Raw genomic sequence first — 14,504 nt, forward strand, 5'->3', positions numbered from 1 at the left:
CCACTAACCAGATGGCTACTGAGCACACGAAATATGGCCACTGTGACTTCGGAACTAAATTGATTTTATTAAATTTTAAGTAAGCTTTTTTTTCTTTCTTTCTTTCGTTTTTTTTTTGAGGCAGAGTCTCACTCTGTCACTCAGGCTGTAGTACAGTGATGCGATCTTGACTCATTGCAGCCTCACCAGCCCAGGCTCAAACGATCCGCCCACCTCAGCTTCCTGAGTAGCTGGAATTAATTACAGGCACACACCACTGTGCTCAGCTAATTAAAAAAATTTTTTTTTGTAGAGCTTGGGTTCTGCCATGTTGCCCAGGCTGGTCTTGAACTACTGGGCTCAAGCCATCCGCCTGTCTTGGCCTCCCAAAATGCTGAGATTATAGACGTGAGCCATTGCAACCAGCCTTGAGCTAATTTCAGTAGCCCCATGTGGCTAGTGGTTTGTGTATTAGACAGTATAGGTTGACTATATTTAATATAATTATTGATTTGATTTTGAGATTAATTTTACCATCTTGTTATTCATTTTTAATTTTTAAAAATATTTTTCATCTCTTCTTTATTTCTCTTTTTCTCTTTCCCTCCTGATTTTGTATTGAATTGATTTCATTATTTTACCATTGGCTTATTAGCTATATCTCTCATTTTGTTTTTGTGTGTTGTTCTAGGATTTATCATATTCTTTAATTATCAAAGTCTACCTTTAATTAATATCATATTGGCCAGGCGTAGTGACTTACAACTATAATCCCAGCATTCTGGGAAGCAAAGGTGGGAGGATCTCTTGAGCTCCAGAGTTTGAGGCTGCAGTGAACTGTGATTGTGCCACTGCACGCCAGCCTGGGTGACACAGGGAGAACTTGTCTCCCAAGAAAAAAAAAGAACAATATCATATCTCCTCACATATAAGGACCTTGTAATATATTTCTCTTCCCCACATCTTTTGTGTCATTGTTGTGAATTTGCTTCCACTTATGTTATAAACCGCGTAATATACTGTTATAATTTTTGCTTTAAAAAAATATCTTTTAAGGAGTTTTAAAAAATTATAATAAGAAAAAAGTATTTTTATTTTTTATAGAGATGGGCTCTCCCTACGTTGCCTAGGCTGGTCTTGAACTCCTGGACTAGATGAATCCTCCTTCCTTGGCCTTCCAAAGTCCTGGGATTACAGGCGTGAGCCACTGCATCCAGTTTAGAGTATTTTTATTTATCACGTATTTAAATTTTCTGTTGCTTCTCGCTTCTTTGTGTGGATCCAAGTTCCCATCTGGTATCATTTTCCATCACCTTGAAGGACTTTGTTTACCACTTCTCATGGTGTAGGGCTGCTGATGAAAATTATCTTAGATTTTTTTTTTTCCATCCAAAAGTCTCCATTTTTTTTTCATTTAGTAGATATTTATTGGGTATATAATTCTGGGGTGACTTTTTTTTCATTTTAAAATATTTTTGTTCTAATCTTTTGTGTTTTTAATAATTCCTTACTAGGTATTGACTGCGATTCCTATCTTTGCTTCTTTGTGTTTAAAGTGTCATTTTTGTCTGGTTGTCCCTAAGATAATCAATTATGGCATTCACCTGGCATAGTGTTCTTCGTGTTTATCCTCCGGAGAGTTGTTGATCTTCATGGATTTCAAGATTTGTAGTTTTTGCAAAATTTGGAAAAAATTATTTCTTTTTTTTTTTTTAATCTATTTTTTTTTTTTTTTTGAGACGGAGTTTCGCTCTCGTTACCCAGGCTGGAGTGCAATGGCGTGATCTCGGCTCACCGCAGCCTCCGCCTCCTGGGTTCAGGCAATTCTCCTGCCTCAGCCTCCTGAGTAGCTGGGATTACAGGCACGTGCCACCATGCCCAGCTAATGTTTTGTATTTTTAGTAGAGACGGGGTTTCACCATGTTGAGCAGGATGGTCTCGATCTCTTGACCTTGTGATCCACCCGCCTTGGCCTCCCAAAGTGCTGGGATTACAGGCGTGAGCCACCGCGCCTGGCCGGAAAAAATTATTTCTTCATGTATTTTCCCCTCTACATCTTCCCCTTTTTTGGAATTCCAATTGTGTATATATTAGACTGCCTGATTTGCCTCATAAGTCACTGATATTTTGTACATTTTAAAAGGTTTTTTTTCTCTTTCTGTTCTACATTTTGGATAGATTTTGTTTTTGTTTTTTGGTTTTTTTGCTACATCTTCACTTTCAGGTTCATACCTCTTTTCTTCCGTAGTGTCTAATTCTCTGTTTGTCCCATCCAGGGCAGGGGGAAAGACTCTCTAAAGGTACAGAGATAGGTGGGCGGAGGGGGGCCACTGGGAACTGCAGGGTCCACTATGATCTCACCACGCTCAGCTTCAGCTCAGCCTCAGCTCAGCCACAGAGAGAAGTTCTCTATTCTGACCTGCTGCAGGGAGTCCTTTCAGGCAACTGAGTGGAAATGCAGCCATTTCTCAACTGCGAACTCTCTCCAGAGAGTCAAATTCTCTTTCCTTTTGTAGCGCAAGGGAGTAGTCATCTTCTATCTCTCTTGAGGCAACCTCCGACTCTTGCCTAATTGGAAATATCTCCTGGTCCACACAATGCCACAGCTGTCGGCCACCCCTCCACCCCCAGCCCTGTTCCCTCCTTGCAACAGAGCTGCTTCACTAACCGCTGCGAATGATGAGGAAATCTGAGCCATGTGAAAGGAGCATGGGAATGTTCCATGCCAAGCCCTATTGTGCCAGTGACCTTGGAATTTGAATGAAATTAACAATTGCCTAATGATTTGAGTTCTGATAATTTCTAGCAATGCACTTTAAAGTGATGGGCCCTGAAAATTCATCCTGGGGATGAGGCAAAGGTAATGTTTTTTATTCACTGTGCAAATTATTTGAAAATATTTTCCACGTGATTCAATGTCTTTGATTACTCCTTTATAATTTTTCTGCAAGGAAATGTTAAAGTGACGGGGCCAGTGACCTTCCAGAGAAAGTGCTTTGCTGCCCTTTAGAGATCTTTCAGGACCTATACTAAATGAATGCCAGTGCAGGAGCTTATGTGGGGAAAGACTCAACTCCATGAAGGGCGCTGTTAAAAATATGACCGTACCCAAACCCCCGTGATCCCAACCTCTCACAGTTCTGTGCTTGCAGCAAACCAACCGGGAAAGGCCAGTTCATCCTGGCCTCATGTTGTCAACTGTCTAAATTTAGAAATTTGAACTAAAGCTAGGAAAGTGTGTGTTGCTTTGTGTAGTCAATCTTTTCCAGAATATAAATTTTGATTTTTCTTTTTTGGTAAACAACATCATTTTCAGCTGACACTAGGTGAATAATTTATATTTAATAATTTTATTTGAATGGGTACTATAATGAATGCATTAACATGATGGGCGACAGAAAAGGCAAACAATGTGATTTTTGTGATCAAGCATTTAGAAAGGTTAAACTGACAACCTTTATGTTTATGTAAGTTAAATGGTCAGGCACTGGGACACAGAAGAGAATTGGCCAGGTTAAGGAGAAATTGCGAAAACTTTGGGAAAAGGAGACCTAGGTCCCACACATGCCAGTTATAGGCTAAGGAGGCTTTGTGAATCACTTGGTATTCTAAAGTTGTGGCCTCTTCCTTTGTAAAATAATTTTATCTGTTTAATAGGGTGCTCAGAAAGTTAAATGCCAAAATATATGCCATGGTACTTTATAAACTGGAAAGCCCTGTTACTCCTAAGAGGGGCCAGATTTCAAAGAAAGCAGAGGCTCTGTTGGTTGCTATTGCCAGAGAGGAGGATTTGGATGTAGAGAGACTGAAGATTGGTTGAACCTTGGAGAGGCCACGGAGAGGCGGAAGAGTGCTCGCTAGAAAGATGGCATCACTGAGGAAGTCTACGCTGCTGCGAACAAGCCTGCTTCTCCCGTGGGAGTGTTTCTAATTCTCCATTGTGGTTACCCTTCTCCAAACTCTGCGGAGGGAGATGACAAACTGGCTCTACCATGGTGCAGCATTCGGACCATTATTGCTTGGGAGCATGAAGCAGTTGGTGATTTGGATTAAGGGTAAAATCAGTGGTAAACATTGAGTGCACATTTAAATCACCTTGGAACATTGCAAGATCGCCCAATTTCCATCCCTGAGTTGCACTAATCAGACTTTCTGGGATGTGAGTGTTTGGCGATGCCGTTTTTATAGATCCAAAAGTGATTCTGAAGAAAAGCAGGGTTGAGAACTGCTGTTTAGTTCTTGATGTATGGATTGAGAAATTCGCTCTCAATTGAAACACGCTGTCATCCACTAGTTAAGAAAAATTGACTGTGTTTGCTATTGGTCCCCAAATGGGGCCACTTGAGCTCTTATGAGAGGGCCCAGGACATCTGAAACCTTGTCAGTGTACTCCAGACTTCTACCTCCAACCTGTGCCCTCGGAAATCCAGGTTCCTTCTCCTGCCCTGTGATTGTAGCCATGTTTCACAGGGGGACAGCTGCCAGGGCTCACAAAATTGTTCACTGTATGAATTCTGTGCAGTGTCCATTCATGTCCTCCATGCCCACACCAGCCCTGCCCAGCTTTCTGCATGGACTGAGGGAGGAAACTGAATCCAAGGATCCTCACACAAGCCAAAGTTATTACGACTAACAATAACTCACTCTTTAGCCATCTTAACTGCATCAGATCTATTTTAAACATTTTGTTTATTGTCCTCCTCCTCAAGTAGAAAGTAAGATTCATGAGAGCAGAGATCTTTATTGTGTCACTCACTGCTTTATTCCCAGTGCCTGGAAAGGTGCCTGGCATATAGCAGTCAATAAGTCACACATGGTGCATGAATGGATGATGGAACAGCACCCATTTATGGAGGACCTATCGTATGCCAGGCACTATTTCTTTCACATGTATCATAATGTGTAATTCTCACAAAAAGCTTAAGAGGGAGGTGCTATTATCTATTCTCATTTTCTAGAATAGGAAATTGAAATTCAGACAAGTTCAGACACCTGCCCAAGGTTATACAGGTAGTAAGAAGCTTAGCTAGGACTTGAACTCTTGACTTTTCAACTCCAAAGACCATGTTGCTAACTACTATATTGTACTCATTCATCTTATTGGGTATGGTGTAGGGACATGTCTTTAGCAAGGACTGGCTGCTTGGCTGTCAACCAATCAGTATCTAGTTGGCTCTGGCACTGAGTAGTCATGTTAATGGCACAATCTCCAGGGACAGTTATTGCAATCTAAGGGCTGAAAAGGAAATATGTTCCTATACCTTACTCCCCAAATGTGAGATACTTCAATAAATCTACCGCAATACTAGACAAGCTCATATTCATTGACATTGACATTTTTTAAAAGTTTACCCTCCTAGCACATTGAAAGGGTCACGGTGAGATCAAAGTATGTCTCTCTTGGGTGGTGAGACCCTGGATGACTTTTCTTTTGCCCTTTATATTTTTCTGCAATGTGTATGTATATTCGTTATAACGAAAAGATCCCCAAGTGCGTTAGCCTACGTAAGTCCAAAGATTATTTTTGCCTCAGGTAAACAGTCCAGGGCAGAAAGGTGCGCTCTGCTTCATGAGGCCATCACGGCTTTCAACCGGCCCAGCACGTCTGCCTTCTTCCACATGTGGTTGTTCTTTGGGTTAAGGCTCCTGCTCCAGTTGGCCTCAACCTCGTGGTTGAAAGTAGCTCACCAGCACCACCTCCAGGAGAGGAGCTGGAGGACTGGGAGGATCTCAGCTTCATCTTGAAGTAATTACTTATATCCTACTGCCCAAAACCTAGTTACATAGTTATAGCTAGCTGCAGGGTTGAGGTTCATTTTTATGTGTGTGTGTGTATAAATGCCAAGACCATTTGTTGAAAATACTATCATCTCTTCATTGAATTTCCTTTGCACATTTGACAAAAAAAATTGAGTTGTGTCTATTTCTGTACTTTCTATTCTGTTCTATTGATCTATGTGTCTCTCCCTCTGCCAATACCACACTGTCTTGATTATTACAAGTCTTAAAATTAGATAGTGGGATTCTTCCAAAGCCAATTTTCTTTTGACTATTCTAGTTTCATCGCCTTTTATATGAATTTCAAAATCAGCTTGTCAAATATCTACAAAAAGTTCTGCTAGGGTTTTGATTGACATTACATCAAAAGCATAGATTGATTTAGGGAAAATTGGCCTTTTTCTTGCTGAGTCTACCAATCCATGAACATAGTATATTTCTCCACATATTGAGGTCATCTTTGAGTTCTTTCATCAGCATTTTAGTGTTTTCAGCACATAGATTCTATGCATATTTTGTCAAAATTATTTTTACACATCTCTTTTTTGGGGGAAGCTCTTATACTTTTTTATTTGTTTTTATTTACTACTAGTCTTTATAAATAGACATGTTTTTTGTATTGACTTTATATTTTAGAATGTGATTAAACTCAGTATTATGTTTTCCCCAAAAAGTTACATGTTGAAGCCAGTTAACTGTATTTGGAGATAGGGGCTTTAAGGATGCAATTAAGGTTAAACGAGGTCATAATGGTGCATTTCCAATCCAATAGAACTAGTGTCCTTATAAGAAGAGGAGAAGATACCAAGAATACAAGTGTAGAGAAAAGATCATGTGAGGACATAGCAAGAAGGCAGTGATCTGCAAGCAGAGAGAGGACTCACCAGGAATCCACTTGCTAGCACCTTGCTCTTGGACTTCTAGCATATAGAACTGTGAGAAAACAAATTTCTGTGGTTTAAGCCCCTCAGACTGTAGTATTTTGTTATGGTAGCCCTAGTAGACTAATACACTCACTGATTCCTTATAAGAGCTTTTGGTAGACTTCTTAGGGTTTTCTATATGGACAATTGTGTAAACCGCAAATAGAAAAAGTTTTATGTCTTCCTTCCAATGTATGTATTTTTATTTATTTTGCATGCCTTATTGCAGAGTCTAGAACTTCTAGTAGTATGATGTATACTGTGGTGAGAGTGGACATCCTTCCCTGGCCTTGTTCCTGACCTTATGGGCAAAGTATTCAGTTTTTCCCCATTAAGTATGATATTTGATGCCAGTTTTTTGTTGATGTTCTTAATCAGATTGAAGTGATTCCCTCTATTTCTAACTTGCAGGGAATTTTTATCATGAGCTAGTGTTGTAGTTTATCAAATACTTTTTGTGTCAACTTATATTATCATATGATATTTATCCTTAGCTTATTGACACAGTGGATAATTTTGAATGACTTTTTTATGAACTAATCTTGCATAACTAGAATAAATTCCACTTGGTTGTGGTGTTTAGTTTCTTTTATATTTTGCTGGATTCGATTTTCTAATATTTTTTGAAAATTTCTACATTTAAATTCATGAGAGATAGCCTGGGCAACATGACAAAACCTCATCTCTACCAAAAAGACAAAAATTAGCCAGAGGTGATACATGCCTGCAGTCCCAGCTACTTGGGAGGCTAAGGTGGGAGAATCACCTGAGCCTGGGAGGTGGAGGCTGCAGTGAGCTGTGATCATGCCACTACACTCCAGGCTGGGTGACAGAGCAAGACCTTGTCAAATAAATAAATAAATAAATTTATGAGAGATGTTAGTTTGTAGATTTGACTTTTTATACTGTCTTTGCCTGGTTTTGGTATCAGGATAAAACTGGATTCATAAAATTAGGCGAGATTTCTTCCCTCCTCTTTTCTGGAAGAGATTGTGCATATTTAGTGTTATTTCTTATATGTGTGGTAGAAGTTGCCAGCGAAACCATATTGGTTTGGAGATTTCATTTGTTTTTATTTTTTAAACTATAAATTAAGACTATTCAGTTTACCTGTTTCATTTTGAGTGAGTTTGGGTAGTTTGTGGTTTTCAAGAAATTGATCCATCCCATCTAAGTGTGGAACTTAGGTATGTGGAGTTATTCACAGTATTTCTTTATTGTCCTTTCAATGGCTGTGGGATCTATGGTTAGTTTTATTTTTTAATATTTCTTGTTACATTTCACAAGAAAGCATACTACATGAGTTTTATGGCTTTTCAACTGTGTAAAATACTTTAGATTGGGTGATTTAATAAATAATAAAAACTTACTTCTCACAGTTCTGGAGGCTGGGAAATCCAGGATCAAAGTGTGAGCACACCCGGTGTCTGGCGAAGGTTCTCTCTCTCTGCTTCATATTAGTAGATGGCATGTTCATGCTGTGTCCTCACACGGCAGAAGGGCAAAAGGGCAAAAGGAATAAACTGATTTCCTCAAGACCTTTTAAAAGGGCACAACTTCCATCTATGAGGGTGAGGCCCTCATGGCCTAATCACCTCTTACAGGCCCCATCTCTTAACACTATTGCATTGGGGATTAAGTTTCAACACGAATTTTGGAGGGACACCAACATTTAAATCATAGCAAGCCTACCATAGATGATTTAGAATGATGGTTGGTTTCTCTGGTATGTCGGCTGTTTGCTGCTTTCGGGCCTCTATCCCTTAGCCTGGGGGAGCTCCTACCACAAGCTTCTTAGAAAAGATTGATACCAGCTCAGCCACTGCTTTTATTATTATTTTTTAAAAATTTAGATCCAGGGGGTACATGTGCAGATTTGTTACATGGATGTATTGTGTGATGCTGAGGTTTGGGCTCCTACTGATACCTAAGTAGTAAGTCATCCTCTGCTTTTTCAGTACTTCTTCAACTGTCTCTCCTTGAGCCTCTCCCTCTTACCAGAGGAAAGAGATAAAAAGTATAGCATTTCCCTCTTGGAAAACCTCCAACCCTGCCTTAATATTGTTTTCAAGTCCTTACTGAGTATTTTGTAGGGAAACTTGGGAGAAATTAACAATGTGTCTCTCTGCTGTTGGTTCTTTCCAAGAGTTGATTATCAGAAGAGTTAAGCCCTTGGTAGCTTCCTGCGGTGAGGAAGGGCCTCAGGGATTGCCTGTCCCTTCAAGGTAGGCATGAATGTCTGAATGTCTGCCTCCAGTATAACTGGTGGTTAAAGTCGTTGTCTCTATTGCTAATAGAGACATCAGGTGGCGATTACTGTTGTCATTTCCACAGACAAGAACTATGAGGCTAAGAGATGTTCGGTTTAAGATTTTTTTTTTCATGTTTCCGGCTGGCTGTCTGATCCTAAGGTGAAATTAAATCTCAGTTTTTCACGTGTACAATGGGGATAGCATCATAACTTAACCCATAAGGTTGGTTGAGGACTAAATGTGTCTGGCACATAGTAAGCATTTAGTAACTGTTGTCATCATTCTTGTGTTATTGTTATAGTACATGCTATTTCTTTGAAGCTTTCGTATAAGAAAGTCTGTTCTAGACACTTCTCAAGACATTCATGAAACCAACAAGCATATGAAGAAAAGCTCATCACTGATCATTAGAGAAATGAAAATCAAAGCCACAGTGAGATACCATCTCACGCCAGTCAGAATGGCAATTATTAAAAAGTCAAGAACAACAGGTGCTGGAGAGGCTATGGAGAGACAGGAACGCTTTTACATTGTTGGTGGGAATGTAAATTAGTTCAACCATTGTGGAAGACAATGTGGTGATTTCTCAAAGATCTAGAACCAGAAATACCATTTGAGCCACCAATCCCATTACTGGGTATACACCCAAAGGAATACAAATCATTCTGTTATAAAGATAAATGCACATGTGTGTTCATTGCAGCACTGTTCACAATAGCAAAGACATGGAATCAACCCAGATACCCATCAATGGTAGACTGGATAAAGAAGCTGTGGTACATATACACCATGGAACACTAAGCAGCCATAAAAAGGAATAAGATCATGTCCTTTGCAGGGACAAGTCCTTTGCATAATGGAGCTGGAAGCCATCCTCTGCAAACTAGCATAGGAACAGGAAACCAAACACTGCATGTTCTCACTCATAAGTGGGAGGTGAACAGTGAGAACACAAGGACACTTTGAGGGGAACAACACACACTGGAGCCTGTCGGGGGTAGGGTGCCGGGGGAGGGAGGGCATCAAGAAAGATAGCTAATGTATGCTGGGCTTAATACCTAGGTAATGGGTTGGTAGGTGCAGCAAAAAATAATGGCACATGTTTACCTATGTAACAAAGCTGCACATCCTGCACATGTATTCCAGAACTTAAATTTTAAAAAGTCTGTTCTTAATTTGCACTAAATATTCTTTTTTTAAATTTTTTTAAATTTATTTTTATTTTTATTTTTTAGAGACGAGGTTTCACCATGTTGATCAGGCTGGTCTTGAACTCCAGACCCCGTGATCCACCCACCTCGGCCTCCCAAAGTGCTGGGATTACAGGCGTGAGCCACCGCGCCCAGCCTAAATATTCTTTAAAAGTCGTAATAATTATTATTTTTTTAAATTAAAGCCTTTTGCATTCAATCAAGAAATTCTTGACTAACCAGAACCTGAAGTTAATCAGTATTTCATATCCAGTTAATGAGAAATAAGCAGGGTGTATTAAAATGGCAGCCTCAGCATGATAGGGAGTGGCAGTCCTTTCTGCCTGCCACGGCCTGCCTTCTTGGTCCTGAGCCCACTCTGGGGCAGTTAGAGCCTTCAGCATCCAGACAGCCTTACTTGGGTTCATTAGCATGAAAGTACAAGGAATCTATCTGTAGAGAAAGAAAAAGAAATATTCTTCTTCCTTCTCATTCTTTATCCCTTCCTCCTCTCTTGTCATTGCATGTTCTTGAAGGGATGGAAAATATATTCTCAGGATTAAGCTGGGAGCCAGCAACTAATAAAATACATCTATCTATCTATCTATCTATCTATCTATCTATCTATCTATCTATCTATATTATTGCGTTTTAGGTTTTGGGGTACATGTGAAGAGTATGCAGGATTGTTGCATAGGTACACACATGGCAGTGTGGTTTGCTGCCTTCCCCCCATCACCAATATCTGGCATTACTCCCCATGTTATCCCTCCTCAACTCCCCACCCCTCACTGTCCCTCGCCTAGTTCCCCAACACAGACCCCAGTGTGTGATGCTCCCCTCCCTGTGTCCATGTGTTCTCATTGTTCAACACCCGCCTATGAGTAAGAACATGCAGTGCTTGATTTTCTGTTCTTGCATCAGTTTGCTGGGAATGATTGTTTCCAGGTTCATCCATGTCCCTACAAAGGACACAAACTCATCATTTTTTATGGCTGCATAGTATTCCATGGTGTATATGTGCCACATTTTCCCTGTCCAGTCTATCATTGATGGGCATTTGGGTTTGTTCCAAGTCTTTGCTATTGTAAACAGTGCTGCAATGAACATTCGTGTGCATGTGTCCTTATAGTAGAACGATTGATAATCCTTTGGATATATACCCAGTAATGGGATTGCTGAGTCAAATGGAATTTCTATTTCTAGGTCCTTGAGGAATCGCCACACTGTCTTCCACAATGGTTGAACTAATTTACACTCCCACCAACAGTGTAAAAGTGTTCCTATTTCTCCACATCCTCTCCAGCATCTGTTGTCTCCAGATTTTTTAATGATTGCCATTCTAACTGGCATGAGATGGTATCTCAATGTAGTTTTGATTTGCATTTCTCTAATGACGAGTGATGATGAGCATTTCTTCTTATGTTTGTTGGCTTCATATAGGTCTTCTTTTGTAAAGTGTCTATTCGTATCCTTTGCCACTTTTGAATGGGCTTGTTCATTTTTTTCTTGTAAATCTGTTTTAGTTCTTTGTAAATTCTGGATACCAGCCCTTTGTCAGATGGGTAGACTGTAAAAATTTTTTCCGATTCTGTTGGTTGCCAATTCACTCTAATGATTGTTTCTTTTGCTGTGCAGAAGCTGTGGAGTTTGATTAGGTCCCATTTGTCTATTTTGGCTTTTGTTGCCAATGCTTTTGGTGTTTTGGTCATGAAGTCCTTGCCTGTGCCTATGTCCTGAATGGTTTTGCCTAGATTTTCTTTTAGGGTTTTTATGGTGTCAGGCCTTACGTTTAAGTCTTTAATCCATCTGGAATTAATTTTAGTGTAAGGTGTCAGGAAAGGGTCTAGTTTCTGCTTTCCCAACACCATTTATTAAACAGGGAATCTTTTCTCCATTGCTTGTTTTTGTGAGGTTTATCAAAGATCAGATGGTTGTAGATGTGTGGTGTTGCCTCCGAGGCCTCTGTTCTCTTCCATTGGTCTATATCTCTGTTTTGGTACCAGTACCGTGCTGATTTGATTACAGTAGCCTTGTAGTATAATTTGAAGTCAGGGAGCATGATGCCTCCAGCTTTGTTCTTTTTGCTTAGAACTGACTTGTCTATGCGGGTTCTCTTTTGGTTCCATATTAAGTTCTTAAGTCCTTAGTGTTTGTTTTTCAGTTCTGTGAGGAAGGTCATAGGTAGCTTGATGGGGATAGCGTTGAATCTATAAATTACTTTGGGCAGTATGGCCATTTTCACGATATTGAAAATGTATCAATTTAAGCTAAAGTGTGAAACTTCCAGGCCAGCAGGTTTTACGATTTTTCTCTCCCACACTCCCATGATTTGATGTATTTCCATTTAACCAGTGCTTGAGTAAATCCAGATCCTTTCACGGTTTGGAAGGGTGTGGAAATAATGCTGTTGATACTGAAGACGGGACCAAGGATGACAATGGGAGACTTCTAGACATGTTAGTAAGCCCAACAAGGAAAATGTTTTCTAGGGGAATGGGGACTCTTTGCACTCCTCAAACCACAGGTCTAGAGCCAAGAGACCTGGGTGCTAACCCCAGCTCTATAATTAACTTCTGAGTGATCTTGGGCAGGCCACTAGGCAGATAATTAATTTCCTAAGCATTAAACAGGTAATTAATTTCCTGTTTTGTAAAATGAAGATGATATTATTGTCCCATACACACACACACACACACACACACACACACGCATATATGCATGCACATACTTCTTTACAAAGTGTTTCTCAGATAAGGTTTCCAGGATCACCTGCATCATACTCCCGAAGTGCTTGTTATCATGTAGATTTCAGGGTCTTATCCTGGCCTTGATTGAATTAGATTCTCTGGGGCCATGAATCTGCATTTTAACAAATGCCCCAGGTGACTCCTAGTTTGAATGCTTTATGTTGACCTAATTATTCATGTTTATATTACTTCACTCACTGAGATGATGAAAATCTAATTCTAGTTCTAATAGAGCAGTGAAGAATTGTCCACCCATAAGCCACTTTTAAATTTAATTTTATTTTTATTTTACTTTAAATTCTGGGATACATGTGCAGAACGTGCAGGTTTGTTACATAGGTATACATGTGCATTGCATTGGTGGTTTGCTGCACCTATCAACTTGTGATCTAAATTGTAAGCCCCACATGCATTAGCTATTTGTCCTGATGCTCTCCCTCCCCTCACTCCCCATATCCTGACAGGCTCCAGTGTATGTTGTTCCATTCCCTGTGTTTATGTGTTCTTATCGTTCAACTCACATTTATGAATGAGAACATGTGGTGTTTGCCTTTCTGTTCCTGTGTTAGTTTGCTGAGAATGATGGCTTCCAGCTTCATCCACGTCCCTACAAGGACACGACCTCACTTTTTTATGGCTGCATAGTATTCCTCAGTGTATATGTACCATGTTTTCTTTATCCACTCTATCATTGATGGGTATTTGGATTGGCTCCATGTCTTTGCTATTGTAAATAGTGCTGCAATAAACATACGTGTGCATGTGTCTTTATAGTAATTTATATTCCTTTGGGTATATACCCAGTAACTGGATTGCTGGGTCAAAATAAGCCACCTTTAAAAAAAATGAAAATAAATAAGCCTTTATTACGTCCCAGAGGAAAATTGCATTTTAGGTCATTTACTCTTTGGGGCAGAAGAACTTTGTGGTAGAGTGAATGGGAAATGTTGCAAATTCTGCACTGTTCCTTCCTCGCATCCACAATGTTTGCAATGTGACATTGCTGAGCCTGGCATCAGAAGGTAAAGTCTGTTCCTTTTCCTCTTGAATTTGGTCTGGTTTGTGACTAGCTTTGGCCAATCAGATGCAAGAAAAGTGGAGGCCCACAGAGGTCCTGCAATGCTCCACTGTCTTCGGCCCCTGGCACTGTCCTGTGAACAGGCACCTGGGCTGGCCTGCTGCGGGTATGAAGCTCCTGAGGGAGAATCCTGCTGGCCCATTCACAAGCATCTTGGAATTTGATAGCCACAGAGGAGCCAACCCCCACAAAATGAGGAAGCACAGCCCAGATCAACAGAGCCACCTGCAGGGCCACTGCTGGCGGTACATGCCCCCACTGAGTTCAGAAGGACTTCCAGGCTGATCTGCAGACTGGGAGCAACAGGAAATGGAATTGTTTTAAGCCATTGAACTTTGAGATGGTTGGGATTCCTACAAATGTCAATAAGAATAATGACCATGAAAACATTGATACTAAAATGTTAATATAACTGGACATATTTTCTTATCTTTCATCCTGAAATCAAAAGTCAGGTAGCAAGGAGAAATGGGTCAGGCTACAGTGACCCACTGGACATGGTGACACATCCCCTCCCCCCCCCAGCTATTCTAATATATCCATTTTGCTGCTGA

The sequence above is a fragment of the Cebus imitator genome, unplaced genomic scaffold (genome assembly GCF_001604975.1).
Source record: "Cebus imitator isolate Cc_AM_T3 unplaced genomic scaffold, Cebus_imitator-1.0 Scaffold202, whole genome shotgun sequence".
Lineage (NCBI taxonomy): Eukaryota > Metazoa > Chordata > Mammalia > Primates > Cebidae > Cebus > Cebus imitator.